The 22,357-nt window shown below is 32.7% G+C and overlaps 1 long non-coding RNA gene across 3 annotated transcripts; it reads right to left on the bottom strand.

Moving 5' to 3' along the window:
• Positions 1-1,580: 1,580 nt before the first annotated feature.
• Positions 1,581-21,537, bottom strand: LOC138857443 (uncharacterized). Of its 3 annotated transcripts, none has more exons than XR_011396520.1 (3): positions 21,382-21,537; positions 19,637-21,312; positions 1,581-1,631 (listed from the first exon to the last, which is right to left on the bottom strand). It is a non-coding gene; the product is annotated as an uncharacterized lncRNA (long non-coding RNA). The 3 variants fall into 3 exon arrangements; XR_011396521.1 differs by lacking the exon at positions 1,581-1,631 and having other exon boundaries at positions 18,290-19,862; positions 20,354-21,312; XR_011396519.1 differs by lacking the exon at positions 1,581-1,631 and having other exon boundaries at positions 18,290-21,312.
• Between the last annotated feature and the right edge of the window lie 820 nt (positions 21,538-22,357).

Below are 22,357 nucleotides of genomic sequence, written 5' to 3'. Positions count from 1 at the left end.
AAATTTTCACACAACTCTGAAATTGATTCTGAATTGCTTGATGATATTAGTATCTACAATTCTGAAGCTGTTAAGTAGTACTTGTTAGAATTGTATTTCCCAGCACTTCCTCTTGGAAAATACAAACGATGTTAATTATATGAAAGAAATTGTTTGTATAAAATCAGTTCACAACCCTTTTGGAACGCGTCTATGAAGCTTAATTTAACCCTTAACCCGATCCTAAATAGGCAATGTATCTGATAGCTTTTACTAAAATCTACCCTTGAGAGAAGTCTGACGAGGTTATCCAAGTTTTTAGTAAGTTTCAAGCAGATAATCTACTTGAAAGGTCGGCATGTAATTTGCTAAACAAATTACCCCTAGTTAATGTGAAAGCTTTCAAAAGCTCTCCAAGTTTTTTTAGCTTTAAGCTTTCACACAGTTTACCATATATGATAATATGTGTACATAGTTTTTCTTTTAATGTTATTTATATGGGTTGATATAGAATATAGGTTCTGAAACATTTCATAAAACCACATTTTTGTAGATTTTCTCTCTTCCAAGAATACGAACTTCTTTCGGAAGTATAAACGACGACAAGTTTGCTTCGAGCTGATATACCACTATACATTAAGTGTTCCCTGGAATGGAGCTGATTCTTCATACACTTCAAAAACACAAAGGTTTGATATGAATATGATACGAAAGTAACCTCTCTATAGCTTGCAGATTTGTACAGGATTCTGCAAAAAGCTAAAATATTATAGATAATAATAATACGTACGTTTTTTTTTCTAATAGCAAAATACCGTAATTTCAAATCTTTATTTATCTTTTTATTTTTAAAACATGCTAACTGTATCCACTGTAGAACTAGTAGCGCGTTAACTCCGAAGCAGATTTCTCTACAGAGATCTCACGCCTACACACAGGCTCAAGATGCGACTCTGAGCATGTTATATGCATTTTTTTTGCATATGTGCGCTCACAAGAAATGCACAAATCGATATGAGTCAGTATGTGTATGTGTGTGATTGGCATAAGGACTCAGCGGTTAAATCGCGCTAATAATGTTGTTGCTGTTGATTGTTTATCTTCATGTGCCGCTATGCGTTTATGCGACGGTTAGCGACTCGAAAATTATTGCACTGCAGTTGCTGACGTCTCCGTTTTTATACTTCAAGTATTCAGAAGTTGCTTTTTTTTTGCATATTGTTCGGCGATGTCTGCTTGTGGGTCTTCATGTTTCTTATTTTTTTGTTCCACCCACTCGCTTTGACTAGCACTATCATGTTTAAGTTTGCGATGCTCTTGCACTTAACTCAAAGAAAGTTTTCTCTTTTGCAGTTTCATAAATACTTTCTATTGTGCGGTAAAATGTTCATTTTCTTAGAAGCAGTGAATCGCTAATGTGGCTTGGCTGCGTTTAGAAATGGTTATGCGGTTACTTTATACATTAGTCAAAAAAATATATAATGCATCCACTTCTCAATGCAGACAATTATGTAACCTTTTAACTGCTTAGCGGTAAATTTAGGAGATAAGCGTTGGTGGGTAAAATATAAAAAAGTGCTATGTACATATATATCGCTTACCATTTGTGAAGCAGCTTTTGTATTTCGCAATAGTTTTTGTTCATGGCAAAGCTAAAAGTAAAATATTTATGATATGATGTCTTTTATATTTTTCTTAGTAGTTTGAAGGAAAATGTATTTATATATATTTTTTTTTTCAAATATTAAGTGTAAGAATTTTTAAAATTAAAAAATAAAAGCCTGAGATCTGATAACAAAAGTTGATTTTGAGCGAAACAGGCACAATTAGGGTGTCTGTTATTTCCCAAGTTGCTTGCTTTTTTGGCAAACTGAAGTTTTAGTTTTTGCTCTAAAAACAAGGATTCGACGTAAAAAAGCTCTTTAATTTTAGTTAAAACCGTTAAATTATATTTATTTTCGCATGCATGTATATAAAATTTTGATATTTTGCATTAAGCATGTAAATCTACAACTTCGAAAGAGCCATATTCTAATACAAAATTGTCCGTTCTACAAAAAAGATCTTCTAATATTTGCTATAAAAACAGTGATTTAAAAATTAAACGCAGTTAAAGTTATGCATCGAATAACCTGAGCATTCATGCAAGCGATTTATACATTCTGTGTAACTGTTGTTGTTGTTGTAGCGACAAAAAACATTTCTGAAGTAATTTTGACAGTCTTTGTACGTATTAAGATCCGGATCCGTTCCGTAACCGGAAATGTCATACACTTGCAACTTACCAGGATTAAAGGCGGGGAAAAACCTTCAGGTATTGGCAAAACTTTATTTTAAAAATGTTGCGAAGGAATTCACGATTCATTCTTTGTCAAAATCGTGAATGGATTAAAATTAAATTTGTATCTTCTTAAATAATATTATACGTCATAGACTAAATTAGTATACATATATTTTACTTCCTGTCAGTGAAAATTATATTAAAATCATCATCAAATGTGACATATCTGACAGATGTAAAGTCAATGATGCGATATAGTTAAAGTCAGCCAGACGTTCGAAAATCATTTTAATAGGAATATGGGGGTTAAGGAAATTATTGATTCGATTCAACTTATTTTTGACATACAGACATACTATTATAACAGGAACTGGGGTCCACATATTGGGTATTTGAGGGCTTTAATATTTTCAGTCCGATTTGAACAATTTTTAGACCTGATATGGCATACCTTAAAGGAAATATTCGTGCAAATTTGTATGCCGATATATTAATTAGCGCTTGATTTGTATACTGCAAAAAAAAAAATTTGATGGAATTTTTATTTTATTGTCTAATTTAGCCAATTTTCATGTTGTATTGTAGGAAGGTAAGGATAATATACGTCCCGAGATATGGATTTTCTTCTAAATGTAGGTGGTACCACGTCCATAGTCCAAATTTGTTATTGGCATCTATAAAGCGCTTTTGTAAAATTTTAAGTCTCTGGCGCATTCATTTATAGTTTTATCGCACTTTTGTACTAATTAACAAAACCGTTATATGGGGAGGGGACGTGGGTATAAACCGAATTCATCAAATTTTGCACTGTAGGTAGGGGTTTCTAAACGATTTTTTTTTTAATATAATTTTTCTTAATTAAGTGCTTGGTAATAGCATTTTATAGGTTCATAATTTTGCGGGCGTGACAGTATTCCGCTTGCACCCATTTACGAACTAACCCCTTTTTGGCATGAAACACGTGTGCAAAGTTTTATTGCGAAATCTCAACTTTACTCAAGTCATCCTGATCATTTATATTGTATATACAACTTCATATTTATCTCGAATCGGTTTAGGTGAACAAAATTATTATAATCTGTAGCAACATGTTGCAAGAGTTTCAATGTGTATCCAACTTTCAACAACAAAGTGCACCAAAAATAATAAAATTATATAATTTCTATGGAAAACAGTTTTGAATTTGAGTTATTGCAACCTAATACACTCATTTAAAATTTTTAATTTACATTTTTATATAATATTATTAGAATATTGATTCTACACTGCTTCTTTTAAGAGTTAATTAAATAAATTATTTTTTGGTTTTTTATTCTTCTAAAAATGTAATGTAAATGTAAGTCATAGAACTTTGACCGCTTTGACACTTTTATCACTATATTTAATGCTTACTGCTATGTATAAAAACCCATAGTTAGACAAGAAAAAACTAACACATTTTAATTGAATTGAATAATTCCTTTTTGTATTTGCCTATATATGACAATATTTAAAATTATTTCTATCTCTCTTATGCCAATGCGATGATTAACAGAGGTGGTTGAACGACTCGCATGAGGCAAGTTCTCCATGACTTCACAATCTTGACTGAATGTTTTTTGTCAGTCCAATACTTGTGCTCGTGATAAAGCTGACTCCCTAAAAAACTTCTGCTCACACGGCTTTTTCCCAAAGAAGCAGCTCATTTGTCGAAACCGCCGATATCAAACCACTATACCATATATAGTCGCTATGTAAACTGAACTATCGTAATCAAGTGCTTGTATGGAAAGCTTTTTTATTTGGAGATATCTTCATCAAATTTGGCATGGGTTATTGTCTAAAGCGATGATGCAATCTGCGAAGAAATTGTTCAGATCAGGTTACTATAGCATATGAGCATACATATCTGCCAATCAAATTGACTGAAGAAAATCAAGTAATTTTTTTAATTTTTATTTTATTTTATTTTTTTGGTTTTTCCTTTGGTTGGAATTTGAAAACATAAATAACATTATTTACCCATAAACTTTCAGCTGTCTTCTAGTGTAGATATATTGGTATATGATTTTTTTAGCATTCCATTAATACTTATGGAATATGTGCAAGTATATGCTGGTAGAAAAAGAATTTCCATATGCTAATAGCAAATATTTTCTATAAAAATAATTAAATTCATTTATTTAAGACTTAAACGAGCATTTACCATACATAAAGTATGGTTGCAGCATTAAATTATTTACTTTTTCCATGAAATTCAGGATATTTTACAACTATTAGGTTTCACTAATACACACAGGGGACTGTTTACCGCAGCTGTGCAGTTGGGAGCACGCGGCTTGTTTATTAAATGTTTGCACAAACACAAGGCAGGAAATAGCAAAGTGCGTGTGCGAGTAAATTGTGTTAAAAATTAACAAAAACAAAAATTATGTTAACAACATGTTGGCAAAAAATCCATTTTATGCACGTTGCAAGTGGCATTAGATGTGGTTATGGCTGCCAACCGCCATGGTGCACGTGCGTGGCTATGTAAGCATGCGTGCGCACGTGTGTGTGTGTGTGTGTGTTTACGGTGTGCATTTACGCTTGTTTATGGCACAAACAGTGCGCAGGTGGTGCCACATGCGAGTACGAGCATTACCTGCATTTTCGTTAAAACCACAATTTATACGCCAATTATTGTATTTGCCCTTCCACTTTATTATTTTAAATTAAAAATTGATGCAACATTTAATTGCGCACGTACACGTGCGTGCAAATGAAATTACGCATTTTTTGTTATTGTAGCGAAAAGGTTTTTGTTGGATTATAGTGAATGCATATATATAGGTATATATGTAAATATATGTATATATATATATATATACTTAAGCCACATTTGCTCAGCATTCGACCAGTGAAATATGAATTTTTGCGCGCAAGTGTACTTTTACATCTATACATTTATATAATATACAAGTATGTATGTATTGCGTATATATATGTGTGTGTGTGTCGTGTTTGCATTTTGATTGGCAAAATTGGGTATTTGCGGCGTACCACGGATACGCTTTAATGAAATGAAATTAATGCAATTAAAAATGTTAGTGCCATAAAATGCCGCATGCAACATGCGCTGTTGCCAGTATGTAGGAGTGTGTATGTGTTGCAGTACTTTGCGCCAACAAGAGCTGTTCTTACTAACACACAGCCAAAAACTAACACACACTCTCTCATACTCACACACACCCACACACACATGTACTTTGGCGCTAAATACTTTGACATAACGTTCGCTGAGTCCTGTTTACGGCTCGTTGACTGCTTGACCGCCTGCACCAGTTGACAGGCTATGGCTGTTGCGGACGGACAGCGGCCGCCAACAGCGTTTATGTTAACAAAATATTTTATTATAGCAAAGGTAATTAAAGAATATTTTAGCCTTTAATTAAGTATGCAAATGTGCCAAAAAATTACCAGCCTAAATCCCATCAATTAAATGGCACTTTTAATGAGTGCAACGGCGAGTAAATACATAATTACGCATGCACTCAATGCATGCATGCATACACACACACACATAGATATGGTAATGCGTGGTAATTAAAAGCGAAAATTGGCGATTATATACACAGTTTTTGTATTTATTTGGTGCAAATATTATGTGCATATTTTAAATGGTATATTTAATTTAATCAAAGTACTATGTGGCAAGGCTGTAATGTATGAAAATATAATGCACTGATGTTTTAGCAAAATCTAATAAATAAATTTGCTGCATTACTTATGGTAATTATGGAATGGTTGATAATAGCGATAGCGAAAACGAAGGATGATGTAAAAAAAGTTCATTTTTCATATTGGCAGTCCACCAATTGAAAGTACGCGAGATAGCTTATGAGTGCCGTGTTTGCTAACTCTGGACAACAAGCGCAACCGCGAAACCATCTCATATTATTTTTTGATACTGTACAATCAAAAGAGATTTTTGTGTCCTTTTCGATGGACAAAACATAGATGGACTTGTATAAATCAGAGACCAAGGTACAATCGCAGCAGTGAACTTCATACGGCAAACCTGCTACGAAGAAAGGAAATAATTTATTATCGGTTGGAAAAGTGATAGTTACCGTTGTCTGGAATTCCCAAGGTATGATCTATTTTAACTACTATGGGTAGTATTTGCCGATATCTTCATTTACTGAAAAAATACTGAGGATCACACCTGCGCGGTCGCACGGTGAAATTGGGCGAATTAGCATACAGACTTCTGCCACTTTCATCGTATTTTCCATATTTGATCCCGTGCGACTTTGTGTACCCAAGCCTTGGAAATAAACTTGTCAGGCAGAAATTTTAGTGAAATTAAGTGGTTGTCGTTGCCATGGAGACCCACTTTGCAAAAGGTATTTTTTCAGATGGGTTAAAGCAGTTAGAGCGTTATCGAGTAAAGTGTATCGAGCTAAGAATAGTCGATGTTGAGTAATCAAAGGGCATTTTTCTCATTTTTTTGGTTTTTTTTTTTTTTTTGTATGCTAAGTAGGTATCCGACCACGCTTGTAGATAAAAATAGTTGAGTTAGTTAAATCAATGTGTAATAATCAAAAATTTTTTTTTGACCATGTTAAACTCATATTAAAGAAAATGATTACACTGACATATGAGGTTAATCTCAAAATTAAAAAATCTAAAACATAAATTACCTCAATTATTTTGCAATCCTATTAAGGCATTCTTGTAACGAACGCGTTAAAAAAAAGCATATGTTTTATTTATATCTTCCAACAAATTGTTTGAAAATTTTGGTATTTGAAAATATATATAGAAAAACTTTTAAATTTACTACATCGCCACATTTATTTGAAAAACAATGTGAATTAAGCCAGCGCAAGTAATTTTATTTATGTGATCACCTCAACAGTTGCCAATATCCCTGCAGAAAAATCAAGTGGTTATAAACTACTTTACAACTTGTTATAATCAATAACCGCAAGCACAACTAGTCAGCTAAGCGTTCTACTTCGCCGCCAGCAACTGGTATTCTTTAACACTAGAACTACGAAGGATTACCATATATTTTAAATAGGCCTCTCTCTCTCTCTCTGAAAATTAGAAGCGTAAGAACAAAATAATCTTAAATATTACAAATTTAATAAAAATCAGGACATTATCGTAAAATATTTAATAGGCATAAAGGGGAAGTGGTATAAATAAATGATGCAACAGGTAATTTTGACCGGTTCGTAGCTCTAGTGTTAAATCACTTATGTTCATGTTCACTCCAGTTCAAAGCAGATTTCCAAATCTAATATTTCATTTACATACTCATCAATCCTTTTAAATAGGATTTTATTCATGTTCTCAGTATTTCCATTGAGGCTATTCACCTTCGCTGGTGGAACTATGCTTTCTTTCTGAAACTTTCCAAAATTGGTATAAATCTGATCTAAATCTTTTTGACTAGTCCGATTTTTGTCAAAAACCACATCTAGTCTTAAACTGATATTTTTTCGGACTAGTGTCAACCTTTACAAATTTCACTACAGTAAACTATTAAACCATGTGTTTATTTTTATTGTACATCGCTAATATCCGATTCGTGCTAGTAAATGCGAAGTGCATAACTCCCGTGTTGATGCGCTTTTTATGGAAAGCTTTCAAAAAATTATGCAAAAGTTCGCATATAATTTATTTACAAAACGGCATTTACACACAACGGTAATTTTCAGTATGTGTTTATGTGTGTTTTTTTTACAGTGGTGTTGGTAAAAAACAACACAGCAACTTTTCGCTACTCTACTCTTCACTGCCACCATTAGCCACTCATTTGTTATAGCGATTCGCTTAATCCGCTGCAATTACCTGAGATTATAATTAAATTTATTTGCAAAACAAGCACGCAAGCGCTGCAGGTGTGCTTAGCGACAATGCGTGGCTAAAAAGCGCCACAAAGTATGTTTTGATTTTAATAAAGTATTTAAGCGGTGTGTTAAGTTATGGTTGCTGGCGTGGCAAAAAGCTGGGCGCTTAAAATTATGTGATTTAAAGTTATTGATAAACAATATTTAAAGCTTAGATTGCGACAGTTCGTAAACCGTTATAATAACTTCATTGTGGTTTTTATAAAATGTACGATTTTCGGTCAACGAACATAATGAACTGAACTGTACTCTATTTAAATGAAATTTAAAACATAAATATGTAATTATATAAAGAGTGTTTCGTTGTGAATTGCGCACAAACTGTGAATATTTTTCTTGTCGAAAATGAAATAATTGTTATATTGTGTGAGAGGAAAACTTAAGCCACTATTTGCACATAAATTAAAAATTATTAGAAAGAATGAATTGTTAAAAGCAAAACATAAATTCTCTTCTCGACATAATTAATATGATTTTATAACAACAATAGCAATATTTTTCGGAATCCAAATGTAACCGAAATTCATCTGGATCCGGAATTCTAGTTGAGAGAGTTTCATCCAACTGTATTAGAGTATACAATATTAATATAATCATTTCTTGCTTAGGTATTTGGATGGCACCATGAGTAGGACCTATTTGAGGTTCGATTTTCATAGCTGTCCGACTTACGTGAAATTTCGGATACTCCTACTATCACGCTATTGCCCGTGTTTCCGAACTGGTCCATATTAACTACGCGCGTTAATCGAATCGATAATCGATTGCTAGATTGAAACATGTTTTTTTTTATATTTCTGTGTCAACTAATGTGATGTTTGTTTATGGCGCAGAACTTTTGTCTGGCAATTTTTACCCCCAAAACAATTGAACAACGAGTTTTCTTGTAATTTTTTGATTTCAATAAAATACTCATAAGTGTTACAGCAGTGTTTTGGGGAGTCTATTTTATCAGGAACACTAGTATTTGAGTGGCACAAAACATTCGATCAAGGTCGTGAAGCCAGCGAAAACTTCCCTCAAGCGACTAGTTTATCCCCCGCTGTTTATGACGATCACATCGAACAAGTTAAAGACTCAGTTCCTTAAGATCTTTGACATCAAAAAGATAGCTAAGAATCTAAGACACGATATTTCTCATACCCCCACTAATTTCATGTTATAAACAGTTTATCTGTGCTATCAAAGGAGCAGAAGATGGCTATCTCTTTATGATTCAGCCTAATCGTGAAAACGTTCATGATGCGAACATCGACGAAGTCGATCAGTATCGGCTTTCGTCATGAATCCTTAATCCTTCGACAAACTAAAGGCCTTTTCGATTTTTCATAGCCTATGTACGGGAGCACTATTAGCTCGTTAAAGCTGAACAATTATGGGTCGCGTCATACTTCTTCTTACGACGCAGCGTTTGCTAAATGGTATATATTAAGGTGACTCCAAATTGTATTGTAGTACTTAGAACATTGATTGATATAAAATAAATAAACTTTTCAAATAGGTTTTCTTCTGAGTCTTTGTAAACTTTTTCAAACGATCGTTCGAATCAACAAGTAACATGATTAAAAATTTCTACGATTGCAAGGTATTCTCGCCAAGAGTGTTAGAATTTTCTAATGTAGCGCGTTTTTCAAACAAAATTTTATGAACTTTTTAAAAACATTCGTGTGTATCATGTACAACAAGCAAGTCTATATAATTCCAATATTCCAGCAAAACACCAGTTTAATTATTCCAATTTTCCATATATTCTTTATACAAAAAATACAAACATGCCTACTCAAATTCCCAGCAAATAATATTTGGTAGTAAATAAATTTGAGCACACGTATTAACACGCTGTTTCGACAAATTTACACTTCCTACATACGAGTATTCTACAATATGTGTATAGTAAAAGCAGTCGACTGCAAACGAGCCAGCACATAAAAAATTATGCACATATGTTAAGCCGAGAAGTTGAGCCACCGCATGCCAATGCCAATAAATGACCGAATGACTGAACGGGCTTACAGCCATTCGAGCCGAACGAAGGCGTGAACAACTATGTAAAATGTGAAAGCAATAACAACAACATGCAAAAATTGCACACACTCACCACAGCAACAACAAATGAGAAATTCTATTTACATGCTTTTCCAACACTTAGTGCTGCTAGCTACCGCTCTTTTGCTGTATAGCATGGCGTTGCCGGTGCAATGAGCGTAAATACAAACAAGTCCTGCTTCCGTTTCCGGCCTTAATGCCGCCACCGGCTAAATCCCAATAAACAAAAGCAAAAACACGCATTCTGTCTTGCAAGTCCTTTTGCTCTGCTGTTTGTTTTAAACATCGCAATTATGTATGTTTGTATGTTTGTGTTTAATACACCAAATACACCAGAAAATGAAAATAAACAACGGGTTGACAAAGGAAGCAACAAATTGTACTGCAACATATTCTCAAACCGATCTTTGATGATAGAGCTGCAAAGACAAGGAATAAACTTACGTGAAACCCCAAGTAAAAGGTTAAAATTAGTTGAGAATGAAAAATATTGGCATGTTTCCAGTACCAGATCTGTGTAAGATCAACGAAAACTACATCGATTAGGAGATTGGTTAATAAAACAGTTTCAAGGCAATATCTATAATTATAACATATTGCGTCTACCGCCATTGAAAAATCATGGCGCCTCCTGAGACGTCAATTTCGCAGCCGACTGAAGAACGCCGATTCTAAAGTGTGTATCTGTTTGGATCCACAAAAGTGTCGAATCAAGCTAATAGCAAAAAAACTTAGCAGTTCGATATCTGAAACTTTAAAATTCTTCTGAAATTATTATATTTCTTGCGTGATATTTACAATCACTATTTATTCCTCTTATTTTGATGCAAAACCATTATTTGTTCTCATGTTTCTAATTGCCTCAAAGGGGTAGATCATCTTCCGAATAGTAACTATATACTCGGTTAAAAGCAACGGAGTCGACATACACTGACAATATAATTATTCGAAATAGAGCTCTATATTTTCGGTGCTGAAATCCTTTAAAATCTTATCTGACGGAAAGTAATAACATTTTTTAAATTAAATTTTTTTCTGAATTATTTATATGGAAGTTGACTAGTAGATGAGATGATAGTCTTTGGACTTGCTCGTTGTATTAAATTTGAAACGCTGATTTTTCGATTAGACTTCTATAAAAAGGGAAAGCTATTAACGTAGTTAAAATTACTTCGGCAGAATCATTGAAAATGTTGCAAATGTGCACTTGGAAATTCTATGTAAACAAGATGGGTTCGAGAGATCACAAAAAGCTTTTCATCTGCCGCTTAGTTGGAGAGATAAAAGCGGCACTCAAAATCGTTTATGGAATAAATTCACAAACATATGTATTAATATATATGCATACAGCCTCATAGACGAATGGAAGATACAAACGAAATGAACGCAAAAATCAAGCATCTTATTTAAGAGATGCGGCGCTCTATGACTTTTTCTGTTTCCCAAGCTCTAATATTCGATCCGGGGAAAGTGCAATGTATTGACCATAAAACGGTATTCGCTAAAGAAACTAAAGTTCTTCTCAACCGAGACCTATTACCAGATAATTTTATTGACCTATAATAAACAACTAATAATTACACTCACACTCAGCCCAAATCATGTTGTACAAATGCCTCTTAGTTCGAAAACTGTCATATATTTTCTGATACAGGTTACAAGTTTACTCTATATACACAAATAACTTTTATGAAAGGGTTGGACTTAAAGATAAGTAGCAAAACTTTCGCTTTATAATAATTGTGTTACAAGATGTCAATTAAAAACCAAATATATAATATTGACACCCAAGTTAGGTAAGATTCGCGAAGGAACCGATGATCCCAATTGGATAGTTGAAACAGCGTCCTTTGTGTTTCCAAGAACTCCAGTCTTAGTATGAACGAAGAGCGTTTTTCTACAAGTAGCAGACCTATCAGAAACTTTAAAAATAAGAATTGGGACCTACACAGCCGGAAGCTCTTTCAGATGCTTTACGCTAGTTTGTTTGATGAGTGTGTTGAGTTCTTCAGTTTTATAAGAGACTATCTTTGAAAGCTCCTGTTCTCTCATAACACAGAAAGACAAAGCGAATCCGCTCTGGTGGACCTTGGAGCTATCGGTGATTCGAGTTTTCAGTAGAAGACTTCTCAGTAATGTCCGCAGAAGTGTTTCAATCGACGATTGGGCGTTATATAAGCTGTGCAATGCTATCTATATGTCTACGATAAAGAAAACATTCTCCTCGATAAAAGTCGCTAGAAGAAAACTAAAGAACACACGCAAATAAGCATTAAAATATTATTAAATGTAGTCAAGCACTATCGTCAAATGATCCCGCAGCACAACTGCATATTACTGAATGAAAATAGTAATACTTAAAAGTTTTATCATATATGTATATATAAAGATTTTACATTATATTATGGTATAGGTTAATATGGTATGTAATAAGAAACATCGGGCGAATGAGATGAAAATGGCGCTTATAAAATATTAGCGTACACCATCAGCTAAATAAAGCAATGTAGAGTCGAGAATGAAAAGGGCTCGTAAAGCATAACAACAGAAACGCAAATACCAGTTTTGTTGTTGCTGCATTATTTTCCTGCACTAACTGTAATGTTTTTGCAATGCGTTTTTCCAGCTCACCAAATATAATAACAACAAGTATAAGCTTGTATTTGCGATATATATATGTGCGTGTATATGCTCAATCCACTTACAGGCCTAACACCTGTGGTTTTTGCCTTAGCTGCTGCATATCCGGGCGACAACAGTGCATTCATAAAGTCAATACACCAGCGCTACAAGTGCCACCAGTGACAATGACAATGACAGCAATGCCTGTGCCCCGGCGGTATTCGAGTGCAATGCTCAGGGCTCAGAGCTCGGTGCTCAGTGGTCGATGTTCGGTGCTCAGCTGTGTGCAAGCATAAAATATTATACATAAATATGTTGCACCGCAAAAGCGACAAAAAATGTACAAGTATGCAAATGCGATGGTGAGAATCCACCTTCTGCCAATGCCACTGGCCCCAGTCAACCAATTGCAATGTCACTAGGGATTGGCTAGAGAAAAAATTGTTTGTATGTACGCGATATTAGCGTTCAGGAGAAATATGTTCAGTCGTTTATACTTCCTTTTTGTAGATTGCTTTGGGTTTGCATCAGGATATCGACACTACATTTTGATTTTTAATTAACGTTATTTGTTGTCGCTCTCCGTTTTTCATTCACCGGAAGTGAAAGATGTTTATTAAGTAATGGACTTTGCGCTGTGGCACACGGCTGCTACTTAATTTACTTAATGTTCGTGGTTGAAGAAAAAAGTGGAGTTGACAATCAACCGATGAGGCAAGTTGTATAATGTCACTTGTATTAAATCAGAAATGTTCAAAATAAAAAAAAATTGCATCCTCTAAGTATATAAACGGTTGCATGCCAGCTCGGAAACTATATTGAAACTAAGGAACGTTTAAGAGATGATATTTCCTTTTGGTATTAAACTATAGTCAAGAACGTATTTCGAAGCATTTTTACTAAGCTACTCGGAACTCGACCGATATATTCAGGGTAAAGTCTATTAGAATAATGAAAAAAATTGTATATATGGTGATTGGGATAGCTCAAAACTAAAAAATATCCAAGATTATACGTTCACTTTGTTTTGCTATGATATTTCACAGATTGACCGTTATATATGATATAAAGCTAGATAGAAGTTTGAAAACCTTATATAAGGTATATAGGAGTTACGGGAATGAGCGAATTTTACCCATTTTTGGAATCAGTACACATTACTAACAGAATGAGATGCTCTTTGAATTTCATTCGGGTAATTCGCGGGCTAAGCGATAAACACGGTATAAAGTCAGTCGGATGTTGGAAAACCTTTATATTAGGCATATGGGGTCTGGGGGAAGTATTGTTCCGATTTTAACAATTTTTGATGTAATGTCCAAGTAATCACTCCAAAGTCGAAAAATGTAAGTTTGAATAAAAAAAACGCATTTAAAGATAAACTGATTATGCCGATTGAACTGAGAAGAAGATGGTTGTAACTCAAAAACTATTCGAAAAAAGCACTTAAAATTTTTGTTTGTTATTTTCAAAGGTATAGCCTATCGAAATATGAAAGAGAAATTTTTTTTTTTTTTTAATTTCCTTTTTTTTGCACTAGTTGCGCCATTTAAATTTATTAAATAGACACGCACTTTATGGATAAGTCTATACAAGATTGTGTACTTTAAATTCTTAAAACGAAATTCTATTTAAATTTTCTACTTTATTTCACACCAGATTCTATTTAAAAGACACACATAAAATTATTTTATAACCTCTTTTTCAACCATATACTCGTAGAACTTTAACCTTTTTTTATCCTCATTCATAAATTATTTTAATTCATCCTCTTATTCTTGCCTATTCTCCACTATTAACTTAAAGAACAAAATGACAGAATTTTACATCACATTTGTAATTTCAAATGAGACCGTTAGCGACACAGTTACATAAATTAAATTGTCACCCTATTCCAACAAACTTAAAAACATTAGTTTCTTTCATGAATGATATGCTTCAAGTACTCACATAAACACATGAACAGTTTAAGTACATAAATATGCATATATGCACATATATATATATATATGATGTACTATATACCTTATATATACGTATATAAATATTTTCAGATGTGCTTGACCGCAGCTTTCTTTCAGGGGTTAGCAAGATTTACGAAGTGTCCCTTTGTGCTGACATAATGTTTTAAACATTATTCTATTTACTATAGATGCGTGTGAGTGTATAAATATTTGTTGTTGTGATATAAATTGTCTACACTATAAGCATACATAATATTTGTATTACGTATTTCAGGCACATAAGCCCGATGGCGACAACATCACAAGAAAAAATTTACTATCATGTATTTACAGTAGCAGATTACTATAATAATTACGGTCGAAACGGCAGCGTATGGAAGCGGACGTATCCTCAGATTTATGAAAATAGAAAAAGAGCTATATCGATTAGAGATTCGATTGTTGGCTTTGAAAGCGAAATCCTTTTTCTTTGATGTCATTCAAGAAACTTTTTTTTTTCACCACTTTCAATGTGGTCGCACTCCGGTCCATGATCAACTTGACGCTGTTTAAGTTAAAGCCAAATGAGTTTCTAAGTCCTTTTATCTATCAAACATGAATTTACTGATTTATTCCCAAACTGTACAAAATCTCATTTGGCGAATAAAAAGAGCTGCCCCATCAAAACAATGCACCGGCTTACAACTCTGCCAACTCCCTTGATCAAATTGAATGAAGGAGGCTACGAGCTGCTGCTCTGAATTCTCTAGGTTTAACCTCGTGCGACTTATTTTTGCTTTCAAAATTTAAAAAGTCACTCTTGGTCAAAAACTTAAGTAGAATGAGGAGGTGATCTACGATACGGGGGTCTACTTTTGAGTCCTTCATATATTTCAGGCTGGTTAAAGAGGTTTGACGCATCACTGGGTCAAGAGTATCAAGCTAAAAATAAAAAAATTAAAATTTTTCCGAAATTTTATTTTAAGTTTTGTGGCTAATTACTCAACGGACTGCCCTAGTATACCTATATACAACTTGTAGTTTCATATTTCAATATCAAAATTTTGAAAACTACTATAGTTAGATTAAATAGATAAAGTTCTAAAATTATATTAATAATATTATAATTTCTATTACATTCAATATAATTATAGTTTATTTTAGTAATATTCTCGTATATTTTTCTTAAACACACACTTATCTACATGTACACGCATGCATCGGTAACACCAATAGGGGTTGACCGCTAGGTTGACCGACTGTTGCATATTTGTGGGCGCCTCTATTTAGGCTTTACAAGCGCACAAGTTTTTATCTACCAAATGATTGATGTTGTAATGTCAACACCGCATTCTCGGTTTGTGCATGCACAAATACACTAGTTGCTGTTGTTGTCGTTTTTGCAATCAAATAAAAACTGTCAAGCGTAAATTATACGCCCTGTACAACACACTTTGAGCTAAGCGACCTTTAATGCATGAATATGGGCTTACCGCATTTACAAATACAAACACGTGTGTATATATGTACATATACATATGAAATATATAATAAATATGTACATATATATATATATATATGTGTGTGAGTGTGTGTGTGTGTGTGCGTTTAATTTTAAGTTTGACAGTTTATACAGTTGCGAGCACAAAAACAACAAATTGAGTTGTTGTAACCTGCGGTAGCAATACACACACGGCACTAGCGGTTGCGGTCAACTAAACACGATATCTCTTGTATTCGTCTAAAAACACACACACTTACACACACATAAGTAGTGAAAAAGGTATGTTTGTCACGCGTGGTTATTATTATAATGCAATTGCTGTTGTTATCACATTTTATTGCTTTGGTTACGACGCATTAGCAAATACTTTATAACACAGATTTCATATCAAGATAAGCTGAAATTGAAATTTTGAAATGCGCCATGAAAATGTCAAGCAGAAAAATATCTGTGTATTTGTATGTATGTATGTATGTGTGTATGTATGTATTTGTGCAATATTACCATATTTCAGTTTACCTATAATTAATTTGGTGACAAAAAACAACAGTTTAAAGAAGAGTAGATTATGTAAATACAGGCATATGCAAATAAAGCGCTTGCTAACAATCAAATGTGTGTTTATGTGTTTGTATGTTAACAATGGTCAGCTGCTAGTGGTTAACAAAAATAGAATTATAAATTAACTCATTCGGTATATGTATATGTATGCGTGTATGTATGTGTAAGTGTCACTTCTATAGTTCGTGTTTAAACAATCATAATTGCCCACTTGCACACACATACGCAAATACACACGCACAGCTAAGCGTTTGCTCTTTTTTGTTGCCCTCAGCCATGTTACAATTTATGCGGTTTTACGCTCCAATTTTCCCACAAAATCCACATGAGTTGTCATTTGAGTGTAGCGTTGGCAAAGAAAAGCGCATTTCACAACATTTCCAACGAGTTGAAACCGTAATGTGAGCAATTAATCATAAAATGGTTATATTTTAATATGTTTTCACTTTGGTTTTGTGCAATTTTTGGCATTTTAAATGCAAATATTTCCAACCTCTTTAATTTTGTATTGTGTTATTAAAATAAATATTTGTAATTAGTGCGAAGCATTATGTTTTTCATGAACACCACTCTAAACGGAATGTTAAAAGCACACATATACATATGTACTTATATTTACATACTTTGCGCATGCCCTGTAGGAAACCTATGTTGGATAGGTAAGGTCAAATTTCGGGAACTAGTTTAGTTAATAAGGAAAAAGTTATTTTATAAAGATTTTTATTTTCATTTTAATCAGTTTGTTTGTATTCCAGTTATAGGCTATAGTGGTCAGATCTAAACAACATACGCAGAGATTGTGGCGCTGCTTTGGATAATGATCTATGACAAATTTCGTAAAGATATTTTTTTAAATAAAAACATTTTCCTTACAAGAACTTGACTTTGATCGATCAGTTTGTATGGCAACTATATGCTATAGTGGTTCGATAGGAACAATTTGTCCATAATTAGTAGCGCTGCCTTAGACAATGTACTATGCCAAATTTCATATAGCTACCTTGTAAAATAAAAAAGTTTTCCATACAAAGACTTGATTTTGATCGGTCAGTTTGCATGGCAGCTATATGCTATAGTTGTCCAATATCGATCATTCTAACAAATTAGCAGCTTATTGAGAAGAAAAGGACGTATGCAAAATTTCGAATCGATATCTCAAGCCAGGGACCGTTCAGAATAACAACAGTATACGATAGTAAAAAAAGTTTAAAAGTAATTAAGTTCTATTTTACAAGCGACTGTATGTATTATCACATAAATAGGTATAATGCCAAGGATTAATCTACAGGGTATTTACAATTTCCATTTTCAACGCCTAGTGAACATTTTCGCTACTTCGTACTAATTTGCTACTATAGAAATTAATTTACTTGAAAAATCAACAACATACTTTTTTGCTCTGTGTCGAAGTGAGTTAAGAAAATTTACTATGGTGTAAACATTTTGACAAGAGAAAATCAATACAAATCGATTATACGAATATACTCATTACTTTCATATTAATTTTATTTATGTATTTTTTTTAAATTTAAAATTTTTCACCACAGCACACAGCCTAACACGCACCAATTTTTTACCAGTCCATTTTCCTAGCGGGTATGTTTGATACACATCTGTAGACATTACATATATAGTGATACAAATATTTTATATAAAACTAACTATATAATAACTTTAACATAGTTCATTAACTTTCATAACCTAAAACGAGTTCAAATAACCTTTTTTAAAGTTTGGTGATTTGATGGCGATACGATTGTTGAACTAATTTCCAGTATAAACATAATAAAGGAAAGCTGATTTTAACTATAAAAAAATTTTCGTATATAACAATGGCTGCTTAAATATATTTTTATTTATATTTTTATATAAACTTATACTTAATTTAGAACTAACTTAATTTATAACTAATTCTTAATTTAAGTAATTTTGCTTTACAGTGCTGTCTTTTCAACAAAATGACTATTACATATACATATTTCGCTTAAAATTTGTAAACCATCAACGTAGCTCAAATACTTTGCTCAAGCAAAGCAGACATGTTTCTTAAGTAGAGTCCTTATGGACTTTTGCTGTTAGAACAACTTGACTATATTTTATTATTATAATTATATCCATCGGTTATTTGTTGAATTCTTAGAATTCAGCTGTCTTTGTGATTAACGCTATCATAGCAAATATGATAACAAAATACTCTAGTCATAACGAAATTGATCGAATTAGTATTAATTAAGCAGTTAATATAATTTGTCCAAATGGTCTTCCTTAATCTCTGTTTTTCTAGTCAGCTTTTAGTCTTATAATTATTATTATAATATACCATATATAGATTAGAGTGAATGTTTTTTTTCGCTTCGTACTCTAAAAAATTAGTTGATGGACACCTCTAAGAAAGCCACTCCAAGTATGAGCTTTTAATTGTAACGGTTTTCTATTTTTTTCCTATTATCAGTTCGAAAGTTCATATATCGCTTCCAACTACTTGAAAAAATATCTCGTTACATAAATATTTTAGGAAATTGAATGTACTACAAAATATTCTGTTACGGTGTTTTAGTTAGTTTGACTATTATAAGGCAAATCTGCTTTTTCTTTTGCATTTTATAACTCAATGAAAAAACATAATTTTTAATTCTCATAGTCTTGTAGGAAATTTACCGCTCTATAAATATGGTCGATATTTTTTATTTGTGTTTTTTTTTTTTTGTTGTGTTTTTCTTTGAGGCATTGAACGCTTAAACTTAATCGTATCATACTTGGAGAGCCTTTTTTTGCGATGTCTACCAACCTATTTTTCATTATATGTTTTTTGACCCACCTTAACATATACAATATATTGTATATAGTACATGTATATACATATATGTTTTTATGTTTGCATGTTTTCACTTTGACAAAGATGTATTTAATGATGTTGTTAATTTAATTTATTACATAGTTGGTCAAGTTGGCATAAGCAGAGGCAGACAGACTTGCACATATGGATAGTTCTATGCAATTTGGAGATATGAGACTGTCATATGCGCTAATTAAATTTGATAAGCCTAAATATGTGTTAGAAATGGATTGTATGTAGAAAATATTTGCCACTAATATTACGAAAAGAAAATTGGTAAGTGAATTAATTAAAAGTTATCACGCATGAAAATGGAAATGACTGCCAAAGTTTCGATTTTTTACACCACTCTGAGCTGTAAATTAAAAAATAAAATTATTCATTTTCGGTAAGCCGCCATTTTGTTAAGAAAAAATTTGTTTACTAGTACTTCGATCATTCTCTGTATTCATATATAATATATAAATAATAAATTTTGTGGGTTTTACCCAAGTGGTTCAAATACTTTTAAGTAAAAATCTTTTTTCGGAACTCATTCTCAAGAACGTTTACGGGAACAAGGGAATCCAAAATCTAGAATATTACGGCAGAGCCCTTTATAAAACAAAAAACACAGACTTTATAAAAATATAAGTATTTAATATTTTATATGTAATAACTCGTTTGCGATTAACACTATGCACATTGTAGAAATATTACTTTTTATTAGATATATAACTCAGAATTAACGATAACAATCCCGCACTTCTTACTACTTCACTATTTTGCTTATAACCTATTTTATTACCATTTGTTTACACAGCAGAAACAGCTGTTTAACTATTTACAATTTGAATAGCAGAATTGTTAAATAATATTGAAATATATAAACATGATGTAAAATGTTAAGTACGTATATATATTAATGTAAATTATATATTTAAAAATTAAACAATAAGAATTTTATGTAATTCAAACTGATTTAAGTCAATAAAATAAAGTGGAAGCCAATTTCTATTTGCATTCCGCTGCAACTTTCGTATTTGTAACTTACATACATACGAGTGTGTATGTAAGTATATAACTTTTACAATTTTTATGAGGAAAGCGCTAGTTCATGTAAATCAATAGCATTTTCGTAATTTTTAATGCGAAAATACTTACTTAACAATAATTTCATGGTAGCATATGCTGACTCACAATTAACTCACAATTGTGCCAATACATAGCTTACGAATATAAAATATTATTACTCAATTGTTTTTGATAACTCGAAGAAATCTATAATAACGCAACGAATGTCACTGCAGCAGTAGGTAGATAAAAGTAAAGCCTGCTTCGGGCTAACTTAGCAGCTGTATTTGCGTATTTAGTATTCAAGTTGTTATTACAAGACTAGCATGATCAAATCAGCAATTTCTCCCATAGGCCAGCAAATAATAATCACAAAATAGACTTAAAGCTGCAAACAACTCCAGACGAGATGTGCTGATTGTAAAATTACCACGAAACTCAGTTTCATGTATCCGAAATGGACCCGAATTTTTTCCGATTAATGAGGGTCAAATCGGCAACGTTATCTTTGAATATTGAGGAAATATCGCATGGATCCAAAAGCAATAAGCGACAATCGTCGTATTTCAGAAATCTGATTTCGTTGGTTATATTGGCCGATAGATCTAAAAAAATCAACAGAAATCATACCATGCGCTAGCTGACGCTCTGTCATATGAAAATCACACACTCACCTTATTTCCGCTTTTAGTAGTTAGAGTTTAAATAATATTCTTAGTAATATTTCAGCGGCTCTTAAATAATTGTTTCTTGTATTTGTTTACAAATTTTGTTTTTAGTTAAAATGCTGTTTACATTCTGCCACAAATTAAACAGCTGTCAAAACTCGAACAGCTGTTTATTTTTTACTTCAAACCTGGCTGTGTTCACTGTCATTCGAATGTTCACTACACCACTTATAATTATTCACCATGACTTATAGGTGTACATAACTACCCTGCAAGCCACCTATCGGCTATATCACCGGTTAATTACCCAAAAGCGCCACCAGTGGTTATTCTATGAGTTTCTTAAGGCTCAATTGACAATTCTAACCGAAACCCTTGTGTACATGTGATCATTCATCCCTTTCTTACGCAATGACCTGATAAGTTGCTTGATGTATATGGGTTAGTTTCCGAGCAAAGTCTTTCAATGGATTGTAGTTTCAGTAGCCAGGACTAGCTGGGATGTAAATTAATCTACTACTTATGCAATAAACGGTGTAAAAAATCATACTTGTCAATTAATATTTTACATTAAAATATATTTTTACTCTCGCAACATTCTCCTTGCTATGGTATAAAATGTTCGGCTACACCCGAGCTTATCACTTCCTTACTTGTTTAATATAATGTTTTGCCTACACCTAAAGATATTTCCCAGGCTTTCATCCTTACAAGTTGCGAGAGTATTTAATGGTTGCTTACACTCGCACTTAGACCTTTCTTTTTTAAATTTGCTTTAGGTTAAAAAGAATTATATCAAAATATATGTACTTGAAGCTAGTTAAAATGTATATTAAGGTGTTGATTTTTACTAAGCTAATAGTAAAATATTTCATCGATATAAATATCGCATGCTAGGAAATGAGCCTTTAATAATGATCAGAATCCCATTTTTGGTTCACCCAGGTTTAATAATTTCTCATCCAGACTTTTACATCGTCAA

This window comes from Bactrocera oleae, chromosome 5 (genome assembly GCF_042242935.1).
Source record: "Bactrocera oleae isolate idBacOlea1 chromosome 5, idBacOlea1, whole genome shotgun sequence".
NCBI classification, from domain to species: domain Eukaryota; kingdom Metazoa; phylum Arthropoda; class Insecta; order Diptera; family Tephritidae; genus Bactrocera; species Bactrocera oleae.
This window is presented reverse-complemented; position numbering and strand designations above follow the sequence as displayed.